This window comes from Episyrphus balteatus, chromosome 2 (genome assembly GCF_945859705.1).
Source record: "Episyrphus balteatus chromosome 2, idEpiBalt1.1, whole genome shotgun sequence".
Classification (NCBI taxonomy): domain Eukaryota; kingdom Metazoa; phylum Arthropoda; class Insecta; order Diptera; family Syrphidae; genus Episyrphus; species Episyrphus balteatus.
The window spans coordinates 23012421-23024733 of NC_079135.1; positions in this window are offsets into that span (position 1 = coordinate 23012421).

The following is a 12313-nucleotide window of genomic DNA, read 5'->3' on the forward strand; positions in this document are numbered from 1 at the left end:
CTATGACTTTGCGCATACATGTGCAAAAACTTAGTAATTAAAATGGTTTTTGACCGAATAACGGTAAAAACAAGTTTTTTGTCCCAAGTTTTTTGACCTTTTTAAACCGTTTTTTTGTTTTTATCTTTTTTTCTTCAGCAGATAAATAAATGAAATTTATATTGTAGATAGATGAAAGACAGGTCTATGTTTGTGAATCAATTTTGTAGTCACAATTTTGAGATAACGGTAAAATATGTTTTATTATTCAACAAGTTATATCTTTTGATCTAGAGCAGATACAAGATCTGATTTAACGTTATTGAGCATCCTGGTGATATTACCTTTCATTTGATATATCACACATAACTGTACACTCAATACAAGCTACACAATTTTAAATTAAAAAACTTGCGAAATACCTCAAAACACCTGTAGAGATCTGTTGATCATAAACAGCCACAAGTGTGGGAAGTACCGTACCTACCTAATCTCAGTTTGGAATTTCGACATGGTTGGCTTTAAAAAATTCTAACTTTTTTTCTAGGCATCGCAGAAATAAGATTGAAACGTCATATGAAAGGTGAAATCATAAGATTTTACATGATATAAAATTTTTTATAGGTTGTCAAAAAAAAAATTGATTCAGTAGCGTGAGAACATAAAATTTTGCATTTTTTGTTGAAAATTGATCGAGTTCAAAAAATTTTAGCTCTTTTTGTAGATGCCTAATAGACATGATCGATATATATATTTTGAGCTGAAGCAATAAGCTTTCAGGTGGTATAAAATTTATTATAAGTTCTTATATCAAAAAAATGGATTAATTCCCCTCACGGTGCGACACTGAAAATACACCCGAGAAATAACATAGTGTAGGCTGTTCGTATGGTCGAATAATGCATAAAAATATTTTTGTTATATTTTTGGAACCCTCCATTTTTTTTTTTTATTTACAAAAAACCATTTTTACAGACCTTACGATGTAATCTATCAATATTTCAGTCATTTTTCTAACAACTCTCAATATGTTATATGTTTTTGGAAAGAAGATTTCCAGACCTTTTGAATGATGTACATAAGTCTATTGTTTAAACAAATTAAGTGTAGGTTTTTATCCCACAAGTCTTGAAAAAGTGATTTTTTTCCCAATTTTTTCAACTTTACCCATTTTTTTTAGCAAAATAAAACAAACAAAAAAATAAAGTAAAGTTATATTCTGAAAGAATATACATTAAGGCACAAATTGGCGTATTTTTTTATTGAATTTGACCAAAACTGCGGAATCTATGCTATTTTTTCGTAAATAGAAAATGTGGCTTTTCATGATGTGAATTGCAAGGTGCACAATAGGGTGTTCATTATTTTAAAATAATAAGAATTTCTATGCTCCTAGGATCTTATATGGTTGCAAATAAACTAAAAAAAATATTTTCCAAGTTTCAAGTCTCTAACTTAATTCTAACCCGTGCCGCCAAGCGGTTGAAGTTTCTTATGGGAATAACATGGGGTTTCTTGGACCTTGTTCGATCAATTTTAAATTCCAGCCAAACCATTCGTTCAAAAAATTTAAAACTTTACAGACTCAAATTTAATAAGTGTAGCTATCATGTGAAAATTTTTCAGATTTTTAATTGTTATAATTTTAGAGATTTAGCTTGGTAAAAAAAGTCATTTTTTCAGACTTTTTCAAAAATCGCTTTTTACATGTTTAATGCCAAAAATTTAAAAAACATACATTTTTATTCACAAATATGCATAGCATGTATATTTAAAATGCAAATTCAATTCATAGTTATATAAAAAATTAGTTTTGTATTCATTCTTCAAATCACATCGATATTCAAAAAACGTGTTCCCGATTTAAGAAAAAGTACTGTAGTAAATAAATAAAAAACTAGTTAATTATTTAACTTTGAATTGAATTTGCATTTTAAATATACATGCTATGCTTATTTGTGAATAAAAATGTATGTTTTTTAAATTTTTGGCATTAAACGTGTAAAAAGCGATTTTTGAAAAAGTCTGAAAAAATGACTTTTTTTTTCCAAGCTAAATCTCTAAAATTATAACAATTAAAAATCTGAAAAATTTTCACATGATAGCTACACTTATTAAATTTGAGTCTGTAAAGTTTTAAATTTTTTGAACGAATGGTTTGGCTGGAATTTAAAATTGATCGAACAAGGTCCAAGAAACCCCATGTTATTCCCATAAGAAACTTCAACCGCTTGGCGGCACGGGTTAGAATTAAGTTAGAGACTTGAAACTTGGAAAATATTTTTTTTAGTTTATTTGCAACCATATAAGATCCTAGGAGCATAGAAATTCTTATTATTTTAAAATAATGAACACCCTATTGTGCACCTTGCAATTCACATCATGAAAAGCCACATTTTCTATTTACGAAAAAATAGCATAGATTCCGCAGTTTTGGTCAAATTCAATAAAAAAATACGCCAATTTGTGCCTAAATGTATATTCTTTCAGAATATAACCTTACTTTATTTTTTTGTTTGTTTTATTTTGCAAAAAAAATTGGGTAAAGTTGAAAAAATTGGGAAAAAAATCACTTTTTCAAGATTTGTGGGATAAAAACCTACACTTAATTTGTTTAAACAATAGACTTATATACATCATTCAAAAGGTCTGGAAATCTTCTTTCCAAAAACATACAACATATTGAGAGTTGTTAGAAAAATGACTGAAATATTGATAGATTACATCGTAAGGTCTGTAAAAATGGTTTTTTGTAAATAAACAAAAAATGGAGGGTTCCAAAAATATAACAAAAATATTTTAATGCATTATTCGACCATACGAACAGCCTACACTATGTTATTTCTCGGGTGTATTTTTTTTTTTTTATTTTGTAGCACAGTGAATCAATCTCAATTCAAGGTAATTTTTGATCTCTTAGCGCTTCTTTAATATTCCTAATGTCCTTGAACGTATATCTGTGGTATTTTATCTATTCAATTCTATAGGTAAAAAACCTTAATCTTCAATTTGGCATTATAATTTGTTAAAAGAGAGGATAGGAATTTTTTCGTGTATATCGCACAATCATCTCCGACGACGTCGACGCAAATATCCATCGAAGCAATTCATTCAAACACCCATAACGCATCTTTCGTCGTCGTTTTCTTCTACTCTTTGGTGGTAAAAGATTCATTGGCATTTTTTGTCTTCTCTATAATAAGAAGAAGAAGAACAATCTAAGTAGAACTATCATTGCATAACCGAACCAAACGTTTTGTGTTGGCTAAATTAAGATTCCATTAGTCAGTGCATTACCATCATCATTGGGAGTTTGGCTAGATAGATGTCGAATATGCGTTGTGGAGCCGCATTTGCTGCTGCTGGCTGCGTTGAGAAATCCCCGACAAAGAACGTTAGAAATGTATCTTTCCGTGGAGCGCAATAAATCCAAAGTGTCAGGCTTTTAGGAGGCATCGAATTCCACAAAGCTATATATATTATAGATAGAAAAAGATATATACAATACATACAATCTCATATATAAGTAAATTTATATATGTTTATCTAAGTGAATGTCTTAAATTCACTAGCATTATATATTTTCTTGGCATTGTACTTTCGCAAGCGCGCAGAATTTTTGCGAAATGAAGGAAATTATAAATAATTCACCAATGGAGAGATTCTGCCGCCACCATCCACTACCGCCACCGCCGCCGCCGCCTGCTGGCTGCCGATGGTTTTACTAGGATGCAGCATGTATCCGCCAAAGCCCTGTCGCACAATAGACAACAACAGCAATAAAAAAAAAAGCAAAACAACAACGACGATCTGTCTTTTATCTACCAAATCCACCTTACTACTCCTCCTAAAGGGCCAGCTAGAATGAGGAAAAACAACCAGGGTCGGTTCGGACATGGTAACGTAGTGTTTGGAGCAAAAAGGCCCAGTAGTTACAGAATCAACAAAATCTCCATGAAAATACAATCACAGCGGATATATAAACAATATTTCTAAATGGCGCCCAACGTCTGACAATTACATTTTATAACCACACTGATTGATTGAAGTTTCCATATTTCACAACGAGAGGGCGCTGTGATAATTAGTACGCTCCTATTGACTATAGGATGGTTTGTCTTTATTGTCTTCTTGTAAAGTGCTAGTTTTCTATTGTCTTTTGCAAGGCTGGCAAATGGGTGTTGGGATATTCCATGAGAGTGCACTTGCAGCAGCTATAGAATCAGTGGCAGCCAATTCCAATTATCTTCTCCTATACGATAGATACTTTTGCGTACATTCTATAGTATCTATTTAGGGAGTTCTTTTGTTTTTTGTTGTATATTCCTTCGGTTCACACACATTTAACGTTGCGTTAATCAGATAAATCCGCGCATCGTTTAGTGTCGAATTATAAAAGCATGATTGTCTCATTTGAAAAGTGATTTGCCAGTTTTTTGTATTTTTAGTTTAGTTTTTTTTTTTTGTTGTGTTGAACATAAAAATAGTTTTGCCTTCATAAGAGACACCAAAAGGAGTGAGGAGGTTTATCAAAAGAAAAACTACAAATGACATGGAGTTTAATTTATTATCAAATTGAAATGCAATTTGAATGGATTTATTTTTGGATTTTATTTAATCCCAATGTGATCTTTTGGAACAGACATATCGTGAATCATGTGAGGATAAGTTTTTTTTTTTAAATAGTGATAGTATTTTAAGTAAGGTTTTTGAAACCCCCAGGGGTTAGAGTTTTCTTAAAATAATGATTAATAAAAAAAAAAATGATTTGTTGTATTGCATTAGGTAATCGATTAAGTGTTACAAAATACTGTCGTTGTTTATATCAAAACCAAAATTATGACTATGAAGATACGCATAACAAAGAAATACTGGGCAAAAAAAATCATTTGCGTGACCATCCATTTTTGGACAAAAAAAGAGGTTGTTTGTAAAGCCGATTAACGGACGATGATTTTACCTGATAACGTCGTCAGAAAACAGGTTGTGTGCTTTTGTTTAAAATGTGTCAATTGAAGCGTTTACGTATTTTAAACAATCATAATTTACAAGAAAAGGCTAAAAAAAAGTACCTTTTTTATTTTCTCATTATAATAATTTTTTTATTTTAAAAGCTTACAAAAAAAATTATGCAATTTAAAAGCCAAGTATTTCTTCTTAAGAATAAAACCATTTTTAAGTTTTTACAATGCTCAAAAAGTATAAAAATAATTTATGGAAAACAATCATTTTCATCAAAAAAAGCAAAAAAAAAATGAATTTTTATCTTCTCACGTCATTAATTCCAATTTTTTCCCTAACAACCTATACAAAATTTTATACCATCTGAAAGCTTATTGTCTTAGCTCAAAATATATATATCGATCAGGTCTATGAGACATCCACAAAAAGAGCTAGAATTTTTTGAACTCGATCAAATTTCATTAAAAAAAGCAAAAAAAAAACATTTATTTTTATGTCCTCACGCTATTTTATCAATTTTTTTCAATGACAACCTATAAAAAAAATTATACCATGTGAAAGCTTATTGTTTCACCTTTCATATGACGCTGAGATGCCTACAAGAGGAGTAAGAGTTTTTTAAAGTCAACTATGTCGAAATTCCAGACAGATCTCCACTGGTGTTTTGAGGTTTTTCGCAAGTTTCTTGATTTAACATTGTGTAGCTTGTAGTTAGTGTACCGTTATGTGTGATATACCAAATGAAAGGTAATTGTATCAAGATGCTCATAAAAGTTTAATCTAATTTCTATCTACTCTAGATCAAAATTTATAACCTGTTGAATTTGAAAATTTTATTTTACCGTTATCTCAAAATTGTGTTTACAAAAATCATTGAAATTTTGTACACATATAGTCCTGGTTATGATCTATCATTGCTTATTATACTTAATTTCTGTAACTGTTGAAGAAAAAAAGATAAAAATCAAAAACGATGAAAATCGGTTAAAAACGGTCGAAAAAACTGTTTTTTAAAAACTTGTTTCTTCCGTTATTCAGTCAAAAATCAATTAATCACTTCAATTTTTTGTATAAGTATAGCCAAGCCCTACATGCCCTTTAAGTTTTAAACACTCCAAAAAAAATGCTTAAAATCAAAAACTACCCAAAAATACACCTAAAAACAAGGTGTTTTTCAAAAATTCATATTTCGAAACGCAGAGTGTTGGAAAAAAAATCCGTACTAGACACCTAATTTTTTTTTCCCTCATCTTTCACCTGGCACCCAACACGTGTACAACGTTCAAACAAAACGTTATAGCTTAGTTTCAAAATTTTTTAGAATTTTTTCTTAAATGCAGTTATTCTTAAATTAATCTCATTTATCTATAGCAAAAAAAATCAATTCTCTACGACTTCGCGGTTAGATTTTAGCCCAAATTTCATCTTTCCGTTTTACCCCTGTTGACCCTATTAAATGACGGAATTTTTTAAAAACCATCAAATATATTTAACTTTAGGTTATTATCTTTCAAATAAGCTATAGAAGATTTTTGTATCTCAAATAGTTTATTTTTAATTTTGAATTGAAATTTTTTGCCGCACTGCGAAAGTGCGAGAGTGTAACGTTAGAAAATGGCGTCACTTTTTTGTGGTGGCTGCCATGGTTTATCGATTTATAAAACGTTAGCACGTCAAAAATATTAAAATTTGAACACGTTTGGATGCAACCATGGCATACGATTATATCAACTATTTTTCGGGGACACCTAGTCAAAAACTACGTCATAAATACTTTGGTATTCTAGGTTTTCTGGATTCAAAATTTCGAAATTGTGTCCGTCTTCCTAAAAAAAAAATTAAGTTTGGCAATTATTTCCGGAGGGTGCCTGTTTTAAGTAAATCTCATTACTTTTGGTTTATTATTTGCCAAACAGTCAACTAACGAGATAAAATAATTTGTAGACGAAAAAAAATTTCACCATATCCTTGTTCGGTATAATTTACGAGGTAACCTCGTAAATATCACAAGTTTTTCCCGAAAGTATCACATGTTTTCACCTAGTAAATATTAACGTTGCCTGTTTAATAAAACAAAATTTCCCTGGTAACTATCATAAATCGACTTGGTAAATATTAAGGCCTACACCAGTAAGTATTCCGGATTTCCAAGGTGTGTATCACGGATTTTTAAGTTGTTTTTTAGAAGTTGCTCTGGTTGCCTCAATAGACATTGCTCGTTGCCCTATCAAGTATCACTGATTGCTCCGATACAATTTACGAGTTGCAATAGTAAATATCACAAGATTCCCTTGGAAGTATCACAGGTTAACCCAATATTACCATTACCCGAATATTTACACAGGTTGCCTAGTAACTATCACGTGTGCACCGGATAGTATGATAAGTTGCTCGGGTTAGTATCATAGATCGCTCTAGCAAGTAACAATGTGTACTTTGTTAAGTATCCTTTTTTCTCTGGTAAGTATCACGGATTTTGCAAGGGCCACGGTTTTCTCAGGTGAGTTTCACTTATTTTTTCCGTATATATCACAAATTGCCTCCATTAAATTGACTGGCAATCAAAGTAAAACTCATCGGATTACTCCAGCATGATTTACGAGCTGCCCTAATAAATATCACAAGCTTCCCTTGAAAGTATCACAAGTTGAAGAAGAAAGTATCAGTAAGTCTCACGGCTAGTACTGAAGACTGCCCTGGTTAATATCACAGATCGGAATTGGATCTCCCTAGTAAGTATCACGGATTTCATTAGTAATCATCACTGATGTCTCAAGTATGTATCATGAATTAAAATCAATCGTTGTCATAAAAGGTTTCACAGATTTCTTGGGTATCAATCATGAGTTGCAAGTATCACAAGAAAGTATAAGTATCCTACGACAGTATTACAGGATGAACCAGCAAATATCACTGTTGTCCGGAAAGTGACACACGTTTCTCTGATAACTATCACGCATACCTCTAGTAAGTACCTTGTAAATATCACGGACTGCTTAGGTGAGTATCCTCTATTTCTCTGCCAAGTATCACAGAGTGTCTCGTTATCACAGATTCCCTACGTCATTGATTACGACAAGTTGCTTTTGTTGGATTCGCGGATTACTACAGGATGAATCAAGATTTGCACTGGTAAATATCACAGATTTTCTTTTAAGTATCACAGCTATCACGTGTGTCCCAGTTAGTAGATATCATAGGTTGCGTTTAAGCGTTACTGATTTCTAAACATCACTCTTTGCTTTGGTAAGACGCATGGACTGCCCCGCTCATTTTCGGTTAATATCATGCCCTGAAAAGTATCACAGACAGTCTTGATAAATATCACGGCCCTGTTTAGTATTTTGAATTTGCCTTCTAAGGTATCACGGATTGATTTAAATAGTCCCAAAAACTGAAAAATCAATTTAAAAGTCAAATTTGCATATATTCTTACACCTGCACAATATACAATTTCAAATTTTCTATGAAAATACATATTCACAATCTCCATTTGAAGTTTTTTTTTTGTCTTCTATAATTTTCAAAAACAAAAAACAGTCACAATTCTCAGATAACATTAACGCCTCCTCAAGTGGCGCGCAAAGCCACCCCAGACCACATACCTACTCTCGACCAAACAAATAAAAGACATTTTGTTTCAATTTTTTTTTTTTTTTTTATTTTTTTTCACCAATTTGACATCTTAGCACTTTTAGGTGATAACGCTCATGTAACAAGTGTCAAACGTTGGGTGATTAATTGAAATGATTTTCATTATGAAAAATATTCTGCCAACAAATCGTTCAGCTCATTGCTGTGGAGTGTGACACGCGATCAAATAAAAAACTTAAACAAGCGACTTCCAGACCTCCCCACATAAACACCAAAAACTGTTGTTGGTCGTCGTCGTCGTCTATATTCTACATCGTCGTCAGACACACATTCGTTGTACTATTAGCCGATAAATTAATCTTTGGTGCACACTCACGCGTTTGTTTTGTATTTTTATATATAGTCTCCTTTGGAGCAGGCTTAGAAAAAAAAAAAACTGAAGCTGGAGCTGGTTGGGATATAGTAGGAGTAAGAGCCTGCAATGACACCAACGCGCCTTCGACGCGCATAAAAGCCAAACCAAACTGAACGAAATAATCTGTCAAGATCGCATAAATAACGAACCTAATGGCGAACGACTTTGCTCGCACTCAAGTTTCGTTTCGGTTTCGGTTTTTCTACTATGTATATGATGGAAATTCTGCGTTTGGTCCTCTGTGGCTCTGTGTGTGGAGAAGGTGTTCAACAGAGTTCAGCTTGAATGGTGGCAATGGTATCATATACAAGCACCTAAAGCACCCATGGACTAAAAAAAAATAACACCTCTCTCCCGCAGACAAAATGGTCAATAAATTATGAAATTGGTCGATTTCGATGGTGGAATATTGGCAATTGAAACTGTTGACGAGATAATAATCAAATGAAGGCTTGAAAAGACATAGGGCCCTTGGTTTTGTTGGTGTGTTAAGTAGAAACCCCATTAACCTGACCCATCCCAATGTATGACTTAATAATAACCCACGTTTGTCGTATGGTTATGCCTGAGTGCATATCTCTATAGGGATGTGGATCGAAGGAGAAGCACCTTGCAAAGAGTTGACAAAACCAAAAAAAAATTTAAAAAAAAACCTTGTTCCATTCTGTTGTAAGGACACTTTGGGATATGTGGTTGCTCGAAACGTGCCCATAAATAATCCGATTGACAGCACCAAGTTGGTGGTTGGTTGGTAAGCGGGTATATTTTAGCCTGCATTTTGTGGAACTTTATTCTTATACAAAGGGTTCTGCGCTGTGAACGGTCCAACGCGCGGCGGTGTCTCTATATAAAATACACCTTTCCAAGTGGTGCAACAAATTCGAATTTAAATTGTAAAAAAAAAAGCATATAAAATTGGACTGTGGCCAGCCATAGCCACTTGTTGGACAAGTCTTGACCCTGAATCTGTGGTACCTTCGCGTGCACTGTCAAAGTTGGTCGTCGATGTTGTAGGCGGTCGGTGTAGGTAAAGGTGGCGGGTTCAATGTTCGAGCATGCTTTCATTTTTTTGACGATAAATTAGTGTAAAATGATTGTTGTTTTAATTTCAATGCAACAAACTTTTGTTAATGGAGAATTTTGTCCGTGATTTGCAATAAGGTATCTTAGGTTTGAAAAATTCATGCATCAGTTTTTAAAATTTTTTTGGTGATTTTCTATTAAGGCCTTAGAATCGATGTTTCTAAATCACACTTATTTTTTTACCTATTTTGTATCAATTTATGTTACTGGTTGAAACCTAACGTTTTTTGTCTTAAAATTTGAAAAACGTATTGTTTTTTTTTTTTAATTTGTGGGTCATAAATGCAGCAAAATCTCTGTGATATTTGATTTCGTTTTTATTTCTGAATGTGATATACACTCCTGCTCAAATTTAACGCACATCATATTTATTTTACAAAAAAGTCCTACTATTACTTTATCTCACAGTATCGTGGTTATTTTCTCAAATAAGACAGGAGTTAGCTTAAATTGAAGGTATGGAATAAAATGTTTGTGGGGAAGATTTGGAGAGGTATGCTGAAGTCTATCTGTCAACCCGCGAACCTTTTAGAGATGAGTCATACATTTTCATGGAGTAAACTCTGCCTCACAACACCTACGGAGTTAGTGAGATCTCCTAGACCTAATTTAAGTACCCAAAGATACTTGGCTGATATTCTCGAACAGCATGCGGTTCCAATCACCCCTAGATTTGGTCCACAAATCAGTCTGATGCACGATAATGCATGCTAGAGTGGTTTGAGAATATCTTCATGATTAAAATGTGCCACCTTTGAATTGACCACACAGATATCCGGATGTAAATTCAATAGAACATGTCTAGGAAATGTTGAAAAAATGCATTTGCGGCCGAAATCCACCTCCAAGCATTCTTGATTAACAGAAAACTGCAGTGAAAGAAAAGTTACAACAAAACCTTCAAAACTTAATTCGTGGAATGAATAGACGACTCCAAATTACCATATGCGCTAGAGGAGACAATGCCAAGTATTGAAAAAATTTATTGGAAAGAACTGTCACGCGTTTCCATTTTTAAAAATTTTTTTTCTTAAAAAACAAAAATTATTTTAATATCAGTTTTCAGACCTTGAATTGCTTAATTTGGTTTATCTTTTTTTTGGTTAATAATACTGTTGCAATTTAGCATTTTTCTGACTTGCTAAACAATAAGCAAACACAAAAAAATACAACAAATAATTTTAAAGCCATTTCAAACAAGATGCAGGGGTATAACTAAAGAAAAAAAAAGTGTGCGTTAATTTTGAGCAGGAGTGTATTTATTGAGACCTCAGAATTGGAATTATCTTAGAGGATATTTTCATTGCTATTCTATGGGATAAATTTTTAAGAACTTGAATTTTTCCAAACGAAATGAGTTTCGGATAAACACATTTTTTTCAGTTTGGGGTCTCAAATGCAGTAATAGAGTTTCTTAATTTATGTCTTTTATTAGATTTTTTTTATGTTAAAAGTTTTTGTTAGATCCTAGTAGTAGTGTTTAAGAGATCGCTATGAACCTACGTTTATTTTTTTTTTTTTTTTTTTTGTGGGTCTTAGTGGAGAATTCTCTCCTAACTAAACTGAATTTTTGCTTTATTTTTGGATTTCATCAAATTAATGAAATCACAATTGATTTTTATCTGGACAATAATATAACCTTTAAAATTTAAATGAGCCTAGGACCCATATTTGATAATTTTTGTTTCTTTTTGTTTTTGTTTGAACTGTTTATCGAAATTATTATGGTCTCAAAACAAATTGTTCAATTTTGTTAATTTTGTAAATGTGATCAATTTACTTAGACTCTTAAATATAGATCTTTGAATTGGAGCCTTACGAGGTAAAAATGATGATACAAATGCATCACAAAGTTAATTGAAAATTGTAATTACATCTTCAAAAAACATGGAGCCTAGAGAGTATAAAGAGACTAGTATAGGGTCTGACTGGGCATTCTTACCTAAATATTTATTTTTATAGAAATTATACAAAATCCAAACGATTTGTATATGAAAATTAAAATAACTTCCTCCAAGCTGTATAAAATTCAAAGGTCTTAAGTTACATATGAAAGGGTCTCAAAAATAAAATCGTTCCATTATTACAATAAACCATCTTTTGTTAATCCAATAACCAATAATAATCCAATAATCCAAGGTCTGAATTTAAGACCATTTGTAAAAATAATTGTTTTATCATCATAATGTATTAAAATACTCTTAGACATTATTTTAGATATGAGCAAAAATGTCTTAACCCAAATGATAGACAAGATAAATTGAGGTCCTAAAATTTAAA